The 6,502-nt window shown below is 34.5% G+C and overlaps 1 pseudogene; it reads right to left on the reverse strand.

Annotated features, from left to right (window-relative positions):
• Positions 1 to 451: 451 nt before the first annotated feature.
• On the reverse strand, positions 452 to 5,834 carry LOC25480882 (clustered mitochondria protein-like; annotated as a pseudogene).
• Positions 5,835 to 6,502: the final 668 nt, after the last annotated feature.

The raw sequence follows: 6,502 nt of genomic DNA on the forward strand, positions 1-6,502 counted from the left end.
CCCTTTGTGACATGTACATTTTTTATATTTACTGCACTCTACAAAATTTCACTATGTCTTTTGAAGCGGATTTTCCGTGCAAACAATTTTGGATCTTTTCTACTTTCACAAACCTCTTCAGAAGGCCTCTTGTTATCAGCATCAACAGGAAGGTCATTGGTTGACAACACTGAGACTCTTTGGAGTGTCAAAAATTTGAATGCTATCAACATTGACCTGAGTATGTGATCTCTGAGCACATGATAAGATACATAAGCTTAAGAAATCATCAAGTTTCAAATAACAAAAAGTAACACTAATTTGAAATCAGAACTGATTTATGCTCATGAAAAGCTTGAGCAACCACTTCCCTCACCATAGCATAACATCATGAAATATATATAGAGATAAATTCTACTCAATAAATGTATTTAATACAAAATGCTTATATAAATTTTTGTGACCGCAACCATGATTAATATCTATAAATATATAAAGAGATGGTTCGAAAAACCATCAAGTAGATAAATGATTGTTGAAGAGCAGTACAAATATAGGACGTGAAAGATCACATGATAATGTCTAGTTAAAAATACATGTGTATGAAAAATGCATATGCCTATGGTATAATCATACTTCATCCACCTATGTCAAATCATTTTCATCAATAGACTCTTCTTCAGCTGCTTCGACTCCACTATGGCGGATTCTGCAGCAGTAACCCACAAAGAACGCTGCAATGACACCAATCACCAAAACAGCCCAACCCAGACCTCCGAATGAACTTGAGGCCGGTGGAGAGGCCTGTGGAGGTGGAGGAAGAGGTGACTTCATCGGTGGAGGTGCAGGAAGAGGTGACTTCATAGGAGCCTGCTGATGTGGAGGTGGAGGTGAAGGAATGTGTGTGAAGTTAACGAATGGATTTTGTGGTGATGGAGCATAATCTCCAACCACCAGTGTAGCCAAACACAGCCACAGTAAAAGTACCTTAAAAAAAGTGAAAAAAGAGAGACAAAGTTATCTACAAAATTTATCTACCTTGGTTGGTCTATTTATTACTCCAACAAAAAAAAAAGTTTATATACAAACTTTATCTACCTTGCTTCTTATTTGTTTTTGACGAAAAAATAATAAAGAGAACTGCTATATATAGAATAATAGAAACAATGTTAAGCATTGCTATATCGTTTACCGACAAAAGAGGATTCACCTCTATCATCCATCCAGTGATTGACAAAAGAGGATTCAAACAAGGATTGGCAGATTAAACACTCAAACACTCACAAAGTTATACAAATCAATTATAGATAGGTTCATGATAAAATAATTAAAAATATCATGAAACATATTTCCACGAAAATGAAGACACAGAATCCCCGATCCTATTATAGAAGACCACTATGCATTTGACGATTCTCGTTATTATTTCAGATTTCAAATTAGCTAATGATAGAGGAAAACCAGAGGAAAATGAAATCTTTAAGATAGTTGTTATCATGCACCTTGATAACATGTTTCGCTGATCTGACAACAATCTCGTTATTACAAAGATCCCTAAGATGAGGTAGATGTTTAGTTCTCCCAGCCACCTTCACAAAAATATGGGCAAATCAGATATAGTATAAGAAGTGTCTATCAAAAGATAAGTGAAGATATATCAAATAAAATGGCATGCAATTCACAGAAATATTTACTCACAGCAATTCAAGCAAAAAATACAGTGCTTACCTTGCCGATATAGCGAACATTAATTCCATGAGCAGCTAGTGCTTCTGTTGATGTCTGGCCATCCATAGGTGAAACTTCTAGGGTGCATAGGTCTTGTACAAACTTCGGAAGTGCAACATCGGTAAGATATTGACCAACTTTTCTCACATTTTCTTCATCAGCTGCTATTTCCTAAAGAATATGATCAGGCAGAGCCATGTAAGAATATCACAAAATACTGTAAGAGGTTTCATTATGTTTTCAAGCAGAAAATACATAGTTAGAAGTAGGTAAAGATATAGATTAAAAAAAAAACCTCTGGACTCCCAGCGAGTTTGAATTCAGTGAAGACATTAGGATTGAAAACAATATCTTCCTTACAACCAGAAGCTTCTTCCTTTGTTAAATCCTGCAGAAAGCACAAGCATTTTTTTCAGAGGTAACCGGAAATAATTCATTATAAGATTAGATAGCCATTATAAACAACAACACGAAAAATTAATTGCAAAAAAGGAGAGCAAACAAGATTTCTTGAATCAATATATATATATAATTTTTTTTTTTGGTACATCTTGAATCAATATATTATTGGTAGAATACATACCTGGCAAAAGGCATTAATTAATTCTGGTTTCAAGATGCAAAATCGAGAACTGGTTCCAGTATAGTTGGCATCCCGAGGTGTTACCCTCAATAAATCCAGAAGATAATGCCTGATCATGTTACAGAAAGAGTAGAGCATCAGTGCATAGCACAAGCACAATCATTTATTGATTAGGATAAAGCCCAAAACGTAGGTAGGCGCAGAGAAGAAACTCAAACATGGAGCAAAAACAGTGTTTTAAACAAAAATAGGGGGCGTATGAGAGGGAGATATATAAAGGTGTTATGTTTCCTGCATAATGATGGTGTCAAAATCAGTTTCGACGAGAGGTAGGTAGAGGATAGCTGAAGTTTGTGAATATTTTGGCAGTAGACTCGGGCTCGCAGTCACAGCACTATGAGCTGAAGGATATTTTTATTTTGGGGTTTGGCTGGTTCAGAGGAAATAGTGTGGAGGATAATTGATCCATGACTAACGTCGAATCTATTACTGTTAATAACATATATTCGAAAATAAATAACAAACAAAAAACAGCAAGAGTGGAGTTAAAAAGAATCAAATATATGACCAATTTTCAAATCAAAATCTTCGGTGTATAGTTGGATATTATACCTTTCCTACAATAGCCTGGCAAATCAAGTTAGTTTTGATTCGTTAAAAGTTTTTCCTAACCAAGGCTCATTACTATGTTTGATTAAATCACATAGTAATCAAGTTAGTTTTGGTTCGTTAAAAGTTTGTTACAGTTTTGCTTGTTTTTACATAAGGTAATTAGGGTTTGAGAGATGACTTGTTTCTCAAGCAACTTAACAAAACAATGTATATAAGCACTTGTACGTGTAATTCACATTTCAATGAATTCACAATTTACACAATTCTAATCTCCTTATTCTCTCAAAATTCCAATAATCAAAAACCCTAAAAACCCTTGCTTACTTTGCAAGCATTGTTGTGCTGCGCTATCACAATAAACAACACACAGTATAAACTACAAATTGTAAAAAAACAAAAACAACTACCTGTCATCACCGCCAACGATCCCCTTGAATTCCACTCGTGCAGCTAATTTCAAAACATTTCTTGATCCATCAAGGACTGAATGTTCCTTCAGATGAAGGCGTTTAGAAGCCTCTGACACCTAACACAATAGAAGCTTAGAAGAGATAGAAAAAAAAAATCTATCTGATAGAGAACACAGCTAAAAAGAATGCAACTTTAAACATACATATTTCCCTTTGCAGAAAATTGTTTACTATTTAATGTCACACCGTAAATACAACTGTTTCATATCACTAACAGAATCACTAAATTAAACTTCTCCACCCTTCTTACCTTAGCATGAAAACCTTCATTCCAACTGATTTTCTTTATATTGTCGACAGAACCATACAAGAGAGAGTCTGACTTGTCTCCTTGGAGAATGCCTGGCAAAACACTCTGTAGCACAATATATAATTCAAAATCAAAACAACATTTTAAATTGAGAACAAGGATTCATGGGTTACAAACAATGAATCAAAATTTCAAGATCCACACCTGAGCTACCACTCTGTGACCCCTGTAGTCAATTATTGCCATAGCAAGATAATAAAGTCCAGGGACATCAGCTTCCTGGTAAGCCTTGGTGTCGTTCAAATCATTGTTTGCTGAAGCATATGCGGCTTGTTCATTTTCAGCCAGCTGCGCTTCAGGAGAAATGTCTTGAGTGGTTTCTGTGTCTTCCAAACTTGAACCATCACCTTTCCTTCCATTGGGAACCTTATCGGAAGAACTTAGCAAAATGCTTGTGCTGAATGTTTTTGAATTACCGTCCGCATGTTTCTTCCACAACTTCTCAAGGTCAGCATCAATAGCAAAACTAAAGAAAATATTGCTGTGCCAATACCTATCATCAAAATTTTTATATGATTAGTCAAAAAGCATTCCTAGTTCGAAGGAAAACTGGAGTGCGAAAGAAAAAGCAATATCACATACATAACACCAAAGCATGAATTTTGAAAACAACAATCTGAAAAGTATTTATAAACACAAAATGATATTACATCATAATGACATGGCGTCGTTTGCCAAAACCATGTACCATTCTTTGGAAACAGTCAAGTCATTGAGACATGGACTGCTTCTTTCAAAATGTAATATTCAACTTCCACTGAAGATCAATTTTCAAAACTTGAAAACAATGAAGCATCAAAATGCAGGAAAAACTATTTAGAAATTGAGAGAAATAAAGATTCAAGAACACATTAAACAAATTTCTTAAGCCTTAATTAAAAAAATCAAAGGCAACTAACATGTGAAAGCATTCTGGGTTGGTTGGATTTATTGGAGGGATACAGCCACTGATCACTCCAGTAGCACCAATAATGGCAGCCTCAACAAAGTCTGATGTCACTTTATAAAGTTCCCTATCACGTAAAATCCTGCGATAAACAAATCACCAAAGAGATTATGAAGGGTACCAAGGCATAACGATCAGATAAACTAAAGAACAAGCATAATTATGAAGTTATCAATCTATTATGAATGAGAGATAATGAAGGTACCTCTCCTGTCGAGAAAATTCTCGACAGGATTGCAGCTCCTCATTCCGGTCTCTTGCATGCCATATAAAAGAGTCAAGGAATTCTCAGCACTGGCGGCATCGCATCTGTGTTCTGCCAACACACCAAAACTATATTACAAAATATATCAAGCCAACCTAAAGTTCAAATATAAAAAACCTGCAAGGTTCTCAAGTGTGAAACAAGAGTGAAACATGCACACTTCACTACCTTTTTTAAACAAGAGTGAAACAAGAGTAGTTTCTTCAGAAGTAGCTGCTTTACATGGCCTTGGATCAAGAGTGTTTGCCAAGCTTGAGTTGATGACATAAAACATTTTTGTACTTCTTGTTATAGAAACTAATTTTAACTTGAAGCTTGAGTGTTTGCCAAGTTTCAATAATGTATTATGCATGAGAAGAGCATAATATGAATCTTGAATAGATTAACTTGAAGCTAATTTTAACTTATCTTCTTCACTTCTAATTGCTGGAATTGTAATAATGGTTTTTATTAATAATTTATAACCTATCTCTCATAGCATAGCATAGCATAGCCACTTATTATCTTATAGATTAGATGTCTATGTATAAGTGTGCTTTAGTTTTTACATAATCTCTCAAGTTTTTTAACCTATTGTCTTCTTTGGTACTCATCTCATGTGGACCTTCAAGATTTTGTCTTTGGTCAAAAGGCATGTAAACTATCCTTATCCCAAAGTCTTCCTCTTTAGAAGACTTAAATGAGCCCACTTGCAAAGCCATACATAAAATGCAAAAGAAGGTAGTCAGAACTCTAACTAAGCCATGACTAAAATAAGCATGTTTTTAGGTCCTCCTCCACCCAAATTGTGGACATCAAAACAAGTAGTTTCAATTTTTGGACTATGCTCCATGATATTTAATTTGCTAAGTGTCAAAAGGGATTATGGCTGTTGGGACTTTAATGATAATGTAGGCCAAACCATGTGATTTTGCCAGTAATATATATGAGCAAAAAATGTGAATGCCAATATTACTTTTAAAATTTGCATATTATGTATTGTTAGAAAATACAATCCTACACAAAATAGGTGAGTCTAAAAACATGCATGTGTAGTTTTATTTAGGCTTAAATATGTCTTTCGTCCCTGCAAATATAGGTCATTTGAATTTTCGTCCATGAAGTTACTAATCTTTTCAATCCGCCCCTACAAATATTAATCATTTGACTTTTGGTCCTAATTAGGTTTTTTTGCTGAGGTGGACTGTCATTAGCGACGTGGTGCCCATGTGGCAAGTGATGATTGGGCAAGGTGGTTTGCATAAATAGGTCTTTCATCCCTGCAAATATAGGTCATTTGAATTTTCGTCCCTGAAGTTACTAATCAGATGTAGTTAGGACCAAAAGTCAAATGATTAATATTTGCAGGGGCATATTGAAAGGATTAATAATTTCAGGGACGAAAATTCAAATGGCTTATATTTGCAGGGGTGAAAGACCTATTTAAGCCTTTTATTTAAATGAGAAGTAGGTAGAAAAAGTTAATCTCAATTATAAGTTAGAAAAACATAATTTTTTTTTAAACATATTTACAATGGGAGCTTTGTGATTTCATTCATATATTCATGAAAGTCTGTTATTGCATCTCATATCATATAAAATATGAGTTACTATTTTTTTTTCTTTTCAT

Source organism: Medicago truncatula, chromosome 5, assembly GCF_003473485.1.
Source record: "Medicago truncatula cultivar Jemalong A17 chromosome 5, MtrunA17r5.0-ANR, whole genome shotgun sequence".
Lineage (NCBI taxonomy): Eukaryota > Viridiplantae > Streptophyta > Magnoliopsida > Fabales > Fabaceae > Medicago > Medicago truncatula.